Here is a 13,470-nt window from a genome sequence, read left to right on the forward strand (position 1 = left end):
ATAACCTTTGCGTGCTTTTATTAGTTGTTCTATTTCTTACTCCCTGGTAAATGAAATAATTCTAGCTTCACAAGATAGAAGATGTCGGAACCCCCAAGTGACAGATAAAACTTTCTGTCTCATCTCGCATCCACCTTGAACTATGTTTTGTGTGCTGTACTTTTATTTTATTAAATTATTGAAGTTGAAGAGTTATTTCATAGCAGTTAGCCTAGCCTGTTACAGATGCTTCAGCGGGCATGTCCCCCTCCTTCCCGCTCTCCACAATATGGATTTTTCAAGGTAAAGGGTCATGACTGGTTAAATTATTGCCTTCTTAGCCCGAAGTATGATTTCTGATACATATGGCATCTCAGAATTAATAACTGCAATTAGATTCTTTCCCAAATTCTCCATTATCATTTTCTCCTAGAGAGTACTTAAGTTCCCTTGTCTTTTATTTTTCCTTAATCATCTTGAATTACAAGGGAGATTGGTATAGTATATGTGACAGAATAGAAAAATACAATCTGACAGACTAGATATTTTCATTCTTGAAGCCTGGCTCTATGACTTACTAATGTATTAGTTTATCTTTGTGAATCTCAATTTCCTTGTATATAAGAGTAATAATTGTTATGATTATTAGAGATAAGCTCCATAAATAATGCAATAGTGCTTAGTAAATGCACTGTTCACCAACATGGTATCAGTAATTATTATTTTCACAACTATAGAGTGAAAATATACACTACTACATGAAAATATGGGGAAAACTTAGATCAGCCTACTTTGGTTGATACTTGAGCATGAGGAGCATGAGAGGGAAGTAGAGCCATCTCTGAGGTTGCTGACAGTGTCTACTGCTTTAGAACACTTGGGTAACAGACACATTGATGGAAGGAAGCTGATAGTAACTGAAAAACATTCCTTATACTCAAGGGCTTTTCCAAGAGTGCAGACCACTTGTAAGCAGCAGAGACTGACCCAACCACTGGGACACTGAAAACCTTCCAGTCAGAGACTCGGATATCATACCATCTCAGTAATAACAACAGGAATTCCCTAGTCACCTCTCAAAATTCTGCGGTATTATATTTATCATTTGTAAGTGGATATTTTACAGAAAAGTAACAGCAAATCTTGCCCTTGGTGGTAGGATTTGAAGCTAGAGTTTTCTCTGGAGAGATTTATTCAGAACAAATCTTTGAATCATTTCAAAGTAAACCAGGAAAATCCTCATGTATTTTCCCTCAGGAAATCACCTCTGTTCTAAGGGGAAGATCAGATGATATTCACCAGCCAATATTGACTTACTGAAGATGTTATCAAATTCTCTGTCATGCCTCATAATGATATGGGAAAATAAAGACACATTCTGCTTCAAAGTTCTCAACAGAGAATGTAGATTACATACTTCTGGCCTGAGTGTAAAAATTTGGGGCTGACCTGGAGTTGGCTTCAATGTATTGTCACAATCTATGCCCATGTACGCAGAGAATCATGAGTATTGGCTCATGTCCTGGAACATAGGCCTTACGTTTTAAAACAGATTTAGAGAAACCATAGTCTAACCACTAACCATAAAATGGTAACTAATAGCCACTTTATCATTTGCTTTTGTTGGGTAACTCTGGTGCTTGTCAAAGCCAGGACTCATTTATTATTTAATTTCCTTCCATAAAGGGAATGCTGCTGAACATTTTGAGATGAGCATTCCATAGACTTAAACTCATGACTATGAAAGAACCAAGGAGATAGAGACACAAGGGTAAAGAAAAAGCAATGTATAGAGTTTGTTTCTCTGATTGGTTTCTGCATAGTAGATGCCTTAGTCACTGAAGAGCTGAAAGTTACAAAAGCAAACAGTATAAAGTAAAAGTGAAGGAACTTGTGGGTCCCTGTCAATGGTTAGTCTTTGGTGGGCCAGTGTGAAAATTAGAGGATTTGAGTTTGGGAAGACTATGCATGACCTCTGCTACATCCAGAAACATCAGAACATTGAAGTATTAGGAAAAACTTCACTAACTCTTGGCCTTCCATTTTAAGAAATCAATTGAAGACAGTACAGTTTAATAGTTTAAATGGGAATTCAAACAGCAAGTTAACAATATATAGAGGGATAAGAGAATCACCCAAGAGGTCTGTGAACTTTGTTCCAAAAGGAACTTTCCTTCATCTTACAAAATGGGGGAAATGTAAGTATAAAAGATCCTCACGTTACCTACTACACATTAATGAAGCATACCTAAGATAGGTCAATTATCAGTATACTTAATTTGTTTAGGGATGTAGAATTAATTAACATAAAAAATAAACAAGAAATAAGTTCACAGATTTAAAGTGGCTCTGAGCAGTAAAAATGCCTAAGTGTATTTATTCAGATAAACACACATGCATAGGCACAAACACACACACATACATTTCACATTTTGAAAAAAAAAACTTTAAACTGAAAAGCTTTAAAGGAATGCCTAGGTATGGGGTATGGTGTCCTTTGCCATATCTAATTCTTACCACTATGACTTTAGGAATAACATGTTCTCCCAATAACCTGTTTAAAAATTGTGTGTGCATTTTATTTATATCTACAGTAGGTATTATATATTATTACATTTTCTATCTCAAATGGTAGACATTTACTCTAAGAAATTGTTCATGGGAATGAGTGACTGCTGTCCATCTGATAAAGAATATGAAGTTTAATCAATGCTCTCCTGATGCACTTATGCTGATTATTAAATCACTTGGTTCAAAATGGAAAATGATTAGTGATAATGATTAAATTGTACATTTACTAAAACAGCTAGAATTGAAAATTTTCAAAAGGTTCTGGAATGCAAAGATAATATGCTGTTACATCACAGATATCCAAGGGATGTATGACCTATACAGCTCTGAAAAGCAGGAGATACATATATCTCATTGAAATGGTTCCTAGGAAACTTGACATGAAGGCTTTACCCTAAGTATGTTGGGTAGTGGGGAGAAAAAAATCACATCAGTATATAACATGTTGAGATTGATAGTCCAACCTGAAAATATTGGTAGCATGAGCCTACCTAAAAACTTGAATAGAAAGAGAAAATCAAGTCTCAGCAGAATACATATGTGACTTTAAAGAACAGCAGCTTGATCTCCAATGAAATGCATAGTTAATGTAATAGTTAATAATGATCGTCAACTTGACAGACTTAGAATTACATAGAAGACAATATGCTATCATATCTCTAAGGAACTATCTAGGTTAGGTTAACTTCTATACTTGATTGCAAGGGACTGTTTCAGAATAGGTAAACTGAGGTGAGAAGACCTTCTCTGAAACTGGACAGCATCATTCCATTGGCTTGAATCTTGTACTGCATGTAAAAAGAAAAGCTAGCTAAAAACAAAATAAGCTTTCTTGGTCCTCTGACTGTTCAAGTAATGTGATCATTTGTCTCAAGTTCATATGGTCATCACTTCCCTGCTGTGATGCACTGCACCCTGGAACTGTGAGACAAAGTAAACCCTTCCTTCTTTTAGCTGCTTGGGTGGAGACATTTTATCACAAGTGGTACAACTGGTCCAGTTAAACTATCATTGCATGAACATTCAACTTGCATGTCTATGGCATGTAGGTGATGTTTCCCCAGCAATCACTGATGATTCTCATTGGACCGTTTGCAGCTCCATCTTGACATTCACTGCACAGCAGAACTTTCATTCTTTAGTTTATTCTTTTCACTTCACACAATCTGAGGGTCTCCACATATATTTATCTATCTCCACATATATTTGCTTCAAAAATTATGGAGAATACATCTGTCCAATGGCTGCACAGTGCTTTACCCAGGGCTCCAATAGTACTTTCCAGATACACACAGGGAGACTGCTTTCTTACACTCCAGCTTTGTCGTCCCAGAGTAAATTGGGCCTGTACACTCATTTTTACTCCATTCCTCTGGTTACCAGACAAGATTTCTGGAGCCTAGAAGAAATTAAAGTATTTCTAAATGTGATTATGTATAAAAATCTTTGGGAAATCAAAAGAAGTAAAGAAGTATTAAATGTGATACTAGTAAGGGGTAACTCAAGTTATACTGCATATTAGATGCTATGAACATAACCTAGTTTTAAAATTCTCCGAAGTAAGAAACCTTGAAATTGTTAAAATGTAACTTCATAAACCTCTACAATTCCAGCTACTATAAAAATAAAAATATATTCTCACCCTCTAAAATCTTAATTTAAGGGAACAGTTAAGCCCTCAGTGAGTATTTATAGATTTCATTGCCTTATGGTAGAGATTTGGTGGTAAATATTCAGGATTACAAGCTCTCAAGGAACTTACTAGTGTTTAATGTCATTCTTCTCCCTTAGCCACACTTTAAATATATTTTTATGATCCATCAAAGGAGCACTGTTCTAATATCAAATGATATATTCTGTGTGTCCAAATACAATATATTTGGCTCAACATCTCCCAGAGAAGAGCTGAATGTTTAAAGATCATTTCTCCCCCTTCTTTCACAGTTCCATCAATACTATACACCATACATTTAATCACACACTTAAAAAACATGTACTGAAGAGCTTACTCATAAAATATTAAAAAGAATATAAACCTAATAAAACTTCTAATTAGGTCTAATACGTCTTACTCCATTTAGCAAATCAGAGTATTCATTGCTTGAAATAAAATTTTATTTACCTTTAAATGACAATGGCCATTGATTTGTGTGAGCTGGAGTTCAACTCTACCTGTTTTAGGGGAAGCTCTGGTAGGAAACATCTGGATTAGACAGGCAATTCTCACTCCTTCTCTCTTCTTCCCACTTCCCATATTCCTGTCTGTTTTCTTTTACTTAATACTACCACTCACCTCACTTGCTCTTCTATAAATGACATTCAAATATAAAGGGTCAAAATGACAGTAGAAATTGACATGTAAGAACAGAGGCATCTCAATCCCTTTGATAATACTTCTTAATCCCCCATTGACCTTATCCTCATATATGCTAACTTACTTTTCTGGAGAAACATACTCACTTCTAAGACAAAACCATAAAAGTCCCTCCTGGAAATGAAGTCAGACATCTGCACAACAAAGTCAAATTAGTTTTATTCTGCTCATCACCACTCAACATCATGATGACATATCATGTGTTGGCTCACATATCTTCTGCTTTATATCATTTCATTTGCACAACCATTCTGTAAACTATGATTCTATTATGATCCTATGTTTATGCTTAAATAAATAGCATCTTGGAAAGGATAAGTAACTTATTTGAATTTACTATGTGGAGGAGCTATGATCCAAATCCTGGACTGCATGACTCTAAACTCAGGATTATTCTCACCTACATATAACACTATTAAAGGAAACAAAGTTATTACTGTAGAAGGAAATAGTCCATAGTCATTCTACATCTAGGTATTGAGATCCTAATGGAAATAGCCTGTCATTGTGCTCTAAGTGCCTAAAACTTAGTGGGGTTGTATGATTAGGACTGGTGGCTTGACAGATCAGAGAGATAGATGGAGTAAGACTGAGTGCGTTCCAACTCTTCACTGTTTGCTGTAGTCTTTGTGATGTGAATTTTATAATGCATTTGAAAGATACACCTTTGCTTTATCCTATTTAGATGGTAACATCCATTTTCCTAATGACACCAGTGTTTACCTGTCATGTATATTAATAGAGTTGCCAGTCTTCATTCTGGAAAAAAAGAACATATTTAAAACTATGAGGAAAACAGAATCCTCAATTATATATAATTCTCCTCATTAAATTGGCCTCAATTGCTTTATAAGGAGCTGTGGGGAAATAGAGCCAAGTGCTTCCCCTAAATAACTCTATGTAATCTATCATCTGCTTCTTGCCTCCCACCTCCCTCTCCATACATAGAAAGATAATCATGTATTTATGTAGTACTTTTTATAGCTCAACATGTTTTTCAAAGGGTGATTCATTTGGATGTGCTTTCTTGTGATTATCAACTTGGCATCATCTCCAAAGGCAAAACAGCAGCTAGCATATGTGCACCTTCCCAGGACAAATTGTACACCTGCTTTGTCTCAAAGTAAGAACTTACTGATTTTAGTACTAGGCTAAATTTTAAGGAACAGAAGTTGAGAGAGAGAGAGAGAGAGAGAGAGAGAGAGAGAGAGAGAGAGAGAGAGAGAGAGAAGAAACTTAAAGGATTCTTCCTTAAATGAAATAATTTATGTCTTCAAAGAAAATGTAGTATCATGGTTTTAAAGTACTTTCTTTCTTAGATACATTTCTTAATTTACCACTCAGAAGATTATTTTTATATCATTTACAAGGTTAGAACATAAATGGAATGGGACCTGTGACAATAGATCGTCTCTGTAAGTGAGACATCACAACTCATTACAAGAAGGAAAATATAAGGACTAACATTAAGTCAATTTTTATACTTAAAATTCTACATTTAAATATGCTTTCCAGGTAAGTTAAAGTAGGGAGACACTCAGTTTATTTACTTCTGGTAGTTCAAGAAGTCATTTCTTCTTGAACACTGTATGAGGAGGATTTATTTTTTCCTTGAGTCGAACCAAAAATTAAATAGAGAAGCCTCAGCCTGGAATCCCCAGTCCTGCATAAGAAACTTCCTGAATAAACTGGGATAAATTACTTAACCTTCTAAGGTAGCTTCTATTTAAGAGTTACTAACAAAATAGAAAACATATAATAGATTTGAAAAGAAAATAATTACACGTGTACATAGATAACAAAATGTGCCTGGGATTGTTAGGGACTCTGGATATTATTCAGCTCCAGTCCTTCTCCTCTGTTCTCCAACAAGCTCCTGATTTTTTTCTTTCTTTTGTTTCGTTTTTGGTTTTTCAAGACAGGGTTTCTCTATGTAGCCCTGGCTGTCCTGGAATTCACTGTGTAGATCAGGCTGGCCTCAAACTCAGAGATCTGCCTGGCTCTGCTTCTCAAGAACTAGGATTAGCCGGGCGTGGTGGCGCACGCCTTTAATCCCAGCACTTGGGAGGCAGAGGCAGGCGGATCTTTGTGAGTTCGAGGCCAGCCTGGGCTACCAAGTGAGCTTCAGGAAAGGCACAAAGCTACACAGAGAAACCCTGTCTCGAAAAAACCAAAAAAAAAAAAAAAAAAAAAAAAAAAGAACTAGGTTTAAAGATGTACATCACCATGCCCAGAAAGCTCCTGAATTCTTACAATAGCTCCTTTCTGACTGTACTATAGAGTTTCCCACTATATCTACATACCCTTAAACAAGATCTTATTTATTGACTCATTTAAGCTTACATACATGTAATCAAACAGAAGACTTGTTTCTTCAAATTGATTTTTATACTGAATTTTATGCATCACATTTATTCCTGTAGTTTCACTTAACCGATCTTCAGTGATAATTCTTATTGTATAACATTCTGTTATGTTATAATGAGTCAATTTACCAGCTCACTACTATAATCATTTGTAGATTCTTTCCTTAATATGTTTGTTTCACAAGCAATGCATCTATCAATATTCTTGTCTAAGTCTTCTAATGTATGTGATACATGTATAAGATTTCTTTTGTATATGTGTATGTATGTGTACTCATGCATATATGTATATTCATGTATGTATGTGAATGTACATGGATCTCTGTATTTGTACGTGTGTGTGTGTGTGTGTGTGAGAGAGAGAGAGAGAGAGAGAGAGAGAGAGAGAGAGAGAGAGAGAGAGAGAGAGAGAGACTAGGAACCAACTTCCAGTGACATTTCTCACATCTGCTGCCTCAATAGTGAGATGGAGTCTCTCATTGGCCTGGACATTGCTGGTTAGGCTAGGCTGATTAGCCAGTGAGTCCCAGGGATCTGCCTGTCTTTGTCTTTCTGGTACTGGCATTATAAGTATGTGCCACCATACTTAGATCAGCTTTTCTTAGATTCTGGGAATGCAACTCAAGTCTTCATGCTTGCTTAGCAAGCATTTTACTGATTGAGTTTCTCTCCAGCCTACTGTGAAAATTCTTACAGCTGTTTATGAGTTTAAAGGCTATACATATCTTCCTTCCCTCAAATTGGCCCTCTGGATATCGGGTACTCATATTGGGTTCCTCACAATCTTTGATTGCTGGGGGATGTCTTTCTGTACTCTGTGTATATATATATATATATATATATATATATATATATATATATATATATATTATATATATTGTTCCCATTGGTTAATAAATAAGCTGCTTTGGCCTATGACAAGGCAGCTTAGAGGCAGGCAGAAAATAAAGAAGAGAGACAGGAAAGAGAAAGGCAGAGTCTTGGGAAATGCCAGCCTGCCTCCCAAGGAACAACATGCCAGCAGACCAGTAAAGCAATGGAACACGTGGCAAAACATAGATTAATAGAATTGGGTTAATTTAATATATAAGAGCTAGCTAGCAAAAGGCCTGCCATAGGCCATACAGTTTCTAAATAATATTAAGCCTCCGAATAATTATTTTATAAATGGTGGTAGGGCCAGGTAGGACCAGAGAAACTTTCTGGCTACATTGGATTACATTCAACATTCATGCAGCAGTCAACAAAAATCATCCTGCAAACACCTATGAATTTGCTTTTTACTTGATAATATATCATTGCTTTCCATAGTAGTAATATCAGCTTAACTGTGACTATTACTGCCAGTTTGTGTTGCTCTATAGTTCATTGAAGAGTTGGGTATTTTAATTTTTTCAAATCAGTGGATAAGATACCATATCATTTCATGGTCACACTAAGATGAATTTGTCTTATTTCTAATTAAGTTGAATATAGTTTGCACGCTTGTTGCCCACTAAAATTGCTTCATCTTTAATGCTTAGCAAAATATTTCACATACCCTATTAAAGCAATGATAATAGTTATGAATTCACATGAAATACACAGCTGAAGACTTGGTACAGAGCTGGTATTTGATTCATTTAAAACCCAACCTTAGTTCCAACATCCTCTTAATTAATCACTATGTGATAGAATAAGGAACAGTAATGTCTTCTTACTTAAAACAAAACATTAATTTTCATAGAAATAAATCGTCCTTGAGAGCATGTGCAGACACACACAAACAGAAAAAGTAAATATTCAACTCACTGAGGGAATCTTTGGAGGAAGCCAGGATTAAATTGCCCTGTAACATTTATGTTTTGCATTGGAGTTTTACAAGAAGAAAGAGCTTAACCTTAAACAAACAAGAACTTGCAGATGAAAAATGCATTCAAATAGAAATGTGAGAACTTTTTTGTAGTAGTAATCTTTATTGGAAAGGTCTGATGTGAAATTTACCACAACAATATCCTTTAAACCTGAGAGAACAATGAAAATCCAATTTTATGTTAAGATTTAAAGCTAGTAAGTTCATGGTTTACTAAAAAATCTACCAGTGATATACAAATTATATTCTGTAAGTGTAGTAACTACTTTTTATAACAGCTAATAAACAGAAAAATAAGCTTCTAAGAAGTCAGTGGGGTCTCTTTTATCAGTTCTAGAAGTTTTTGGAGTGATTCCAAGTATGAGTTAGTTTTAAGACTATGAAGCAAAATGTAAAAATTGGCAGTGGTCATCTCTACTCTGAGGAATTATTTTTAAGATAAGAAAAATATATGCTTTAGATATGCATATATTCTTCATTGCCTCAAGAATACTAGTTGATAATTATAAGGAATGATTTATGCATTTTATTTTGTCTTCAAAAAATTTATGCATTTTTATTTTGTCTTCAAATATATATTAAATGGCTGATAGGCAAGCACATTCTAAGCCCTGAAGCATGCTAAGTTTTAAGAGAAAAAATAGGTAAAACAAACTAAAAAGGAATGCTTTCATGCTTCTTATATATGTCATAAATTATGCACTGATAAAAGTGATCTTTTAGAATGTTTATATTAGCCATGTGTGTGCTGCTCTAATTCCTTGCTGTGGAGCCTTTCCATTGCATCAGGGCTTTTAGCAGCATTGGCTTCTGTTTTCTCCGTGCCAAACACAATGACACCCTCTTTCCCTCAGAACATCACCAGACACTGTCAAATTTTCAAAGTTTTACTCAGTTGAGAGATAGTGAGATAGAGAACATAGCAGTGCTTAATCAACGGTAAAATGAAAAACATTTAGAACTGACACCAGGCTTTGTCCACTGATTGTTTCTGCATTTATTCAACTAGATGTAGAATAGAGGATATACAATAAATAGAAATACTGTAATAGATTTTTTATTAATTTCATTAATAGATATTATACTACACTCATGGATTGACATGTGGATTATCAAGCATTAAATTGAGTGTAAGTTTGAAACACTAAAATACCTCATGTCTAGATTTAGTGTTGGTGCAATTTATGGTTCAGTCACATAAAAGTTGGATATCTTCTGCTGTGCTAGCACAGAGTCCCTACAATTTTATCTAAAACTCAGTTTCTTCCTGTATTAAAAGAAGGATGAGCTGGGCTGTGGTGGTGCACGCCTTTAATCCCAGCACTGGGAGGCAGAGGCAGGCGGATCTTTGTGAGTTTGAGGCCAGCCTGGTCTACAGAGCGAGATCCAGGAAAGGCGCAAAGCTACACAGAGAAACCATGTCTCAAAAAACAAAAACAAAACAAAACAAAAACAAAAAAAAGGATGAGTCCTTGCTTCTCAATTGTGGTTGGATATTCAAGTATTAATTTCCACTAACTGTAAATTTAACTGTAAATTTCCATTTAAAGTTTTCTCATGCTATCACATCAAATACTAAAGTTTTTTGCCTTTATTTTTGAAGAAGAAATGATGTTCTGTTAACCACTGTTTCCTAAGTTCTGAATTCTTTATTTTACCTATAGTGATTATTTATTTATTTATCAATTAAATGGCTTATTTTGGAAATTTATCTTTTCAAGCATATGGAATTATTTCTTTATATACTTATCCCTATCTCCATCACTCTTGATCTCACTCATCTATTACCAATATAATCAGAAGCCCTGATGACATCAAGATGAGACCAGTTTCTCATCATTTTATAACTTCTTTACTTACTCTAATCCTTTCCATAGATACTCAATCGTGAATGCGTACTTTGGTTTCTTTTTCCATTATTGTGATATAATACCTTGGCAAAAGCAACTATAGGAAGGAATAGTTTATTTTTGCTCACAATTCAATGTACAGTCTATCATGGTTGACAGGGCCAGGTATCAAAGTCAAGAAGTCAGCTCATTTTCTCTTTTTCATATAGTCTAATGTACCAACCTGGAGACTCACAGTGGGCAAATCTTCACATTTCAGTTTACGTAATTAAGATGGTCTCCTTCAAGAATGCCCAGAGGACAGTCTTCACGTAAGTCCAAATCATGTAAAGTTGAGAGCTGAGATTAACCATAAAAAAATGGGGTTCCTAAAACAGGATGAAATCTCCCATCAGAATATTAAGAAGGAATAGTTGGATGCAAATATCTCTAGGAAGCACTGTTGGCCCACTTGAAAATTAGACTCTATTATGTATACTTCACAAAATCTTTGAACTTAATAAATAGAATCTCTTTCAAACTATTATCTTCATGAAAATGCAAGCACTTATTTTGCTTAAATGTGTAATCTGGCAAAATTAAGTGATACCAAATTTATCCACAATAACCAAGAAATAATGGACTCTTCCTCCAGTGTTTTACCAAGGAGAAAACTACTGACATGGAACCCTTGGCATACTGCCATTTGATCAGTCAATTACTGTTATCAACAATTCTTATGTCAGGTTGAAGGATGTCCAAGGTAGAGGAATGCAGCAGATAGGGAAGCAATGGGAACCTTAAGACCCACTCTGAGCCAAGTGGTGCTTTTAATCCCAACACTTGGGAGTCAGAGGCAGACAGATCTCTGTGAGTTTGAGGCCAGCCTGGGCAAAGAGTGAGTTCTAGGAAAGGCACAAAGCTACACAGAGAAACCCTGTCTCAAAAAAAAAAATAATTAATAATAATAATAATAATAATAATAATGATGATGATGATGATGATGATAAAGACCCACTATGCCCTGCATGCTGCTCTTAGCACTATAGTAATACAGTAATCCTGAAGGACCAAAGCTAATGCAGCTAAAAGCTATTTGTGAAGCTTATGAGGGAGGTTATGGTTTGAAGGAGTTGAGTGGAAACTTAACCCTTCCATTTAGTAAGCATGCATATCTGGAGAAAGTGACTCTCAGAAGCTCACTTTCTTCTTCTGGGAAATGGTATGACAAACACACCTTGATGACATGGCTGAAGTTAATGAAAGATAAAATTCATAAAAAAGGGGTATAATAAATCTCATCAGAGCAAACAAAAAGAGCAAGGATACCTCCAGCTATTCAGGTAGATTTAACAAAATATTTTACTACATTGGTTTACCACAGGAAACCAATAGGAGAGGGGATAGGACAGAAATGCTAGGCTAGTGGTGCATGTAGGAGAATATGATTAAAGTCCACCATATACATGTAAAAAACCTGCTATTAATTAACCCAGTATAATTCATAACAGAAATAGAGTAGGACAATAAAAATAAAATCTTAGACCAAAACATTTCTTTCTATACAACACAAATTTATTTTTCACATTTTGGGAGAGTAGGAAGTTCAAGATTAAGTTGCAAGCTTGGGTGGATTCTATTGAGGGTCATCTTTTAAGCTGTAGACTGTCAATTACCAGTGAGTCCTCACTTGCTTAAAATGACTATGTAATTCTCTTAGACCTCTTTTACAAAGGCACAATTGTTTTGCAGGAGAACCCTACGTTTATGACCCAATATATTCCTTAAAGACCCTACTCTGGAGTTAACATTTCCTTTTAGGAATTAGGTGGGAGGTGGAGGGAAATACAGTATTCTTAAGACTATAGAAAACTGTACAGGTTTGCATGTCTTCTGACTTGGGAGATCTTATTTATCTCTTGCTTCTCTTTTTCCAATTTTGAGGAAATTTTCTTCAGATTATGAGAACATCTGGAAGTCTACCTCCATTCTTCTACTTCTGTCTGAGGGAGAAATGAAGGAAAGAAATATGATAGTAGATAGGATACTAAAAAAAGAAAAAGATAACAGAACAGAACAGAAATAGGGGAGAGGAAGAGGAGCCAGGAGAGAAAGGGAGTGAGGGGGAAAAATGGTTGAAGAGGATTGGCTGTAGGCTGAAATCTCATAACTTAGGAAACAGTGTGTGGAAATATGAAATCTGTTTCATAAGAAAAATATTTTTTCCTAAAAATAGGTTTACCTATCTTGAATAATCAGGAGACTTAAACATTAGACACAATATGAAGTTCGTACAGCCATTTGCAACCTCCAGAGTATGAGTCAGCAGCAGCTCACCCGAGCTCACTGCCCCTCCTTTTTTTCTAGCTACTTATGAAATTTCACATTCTAGGAAAAGAACAGAGAACTGATTACAGGATGAAGGCATGAGAAACTGATTCTAATATTTCATTTAAGAAAGCAGGGTATTTGTGGATGATGGTCTCTGTCATTTAAACC

At 35.3% G+C, this 13,470-nt stretch overlaps 1 protein-coding gene across 1 annotated transcript in view; it reads right to left on the reverse strand.

Annotated features, from left to right (window-relative positions):
• The window catches only part of Tenm4 (teneurin transmembrane protein 4), a 2,730,446-nt gene that overhangs the window by 1,883,470 nt on the left and 833,506 nt on the right, over positions 1-13,470 (reverse strand).

This window comes from Peromyscus leucopus, chromosome 1 (genome assembly GCF_004664715.2).
Source record: "Peromyscus leucopus breed LL Stock chromosome 1, UCI_PerLeu_2.1, whole genome shotgun sequence".
NCBI lineage: Eukaryota > Metazoa > Chordata > Mammalia > Rodentia > Cricetidae > Peromyscus > Peromyscus leucopus.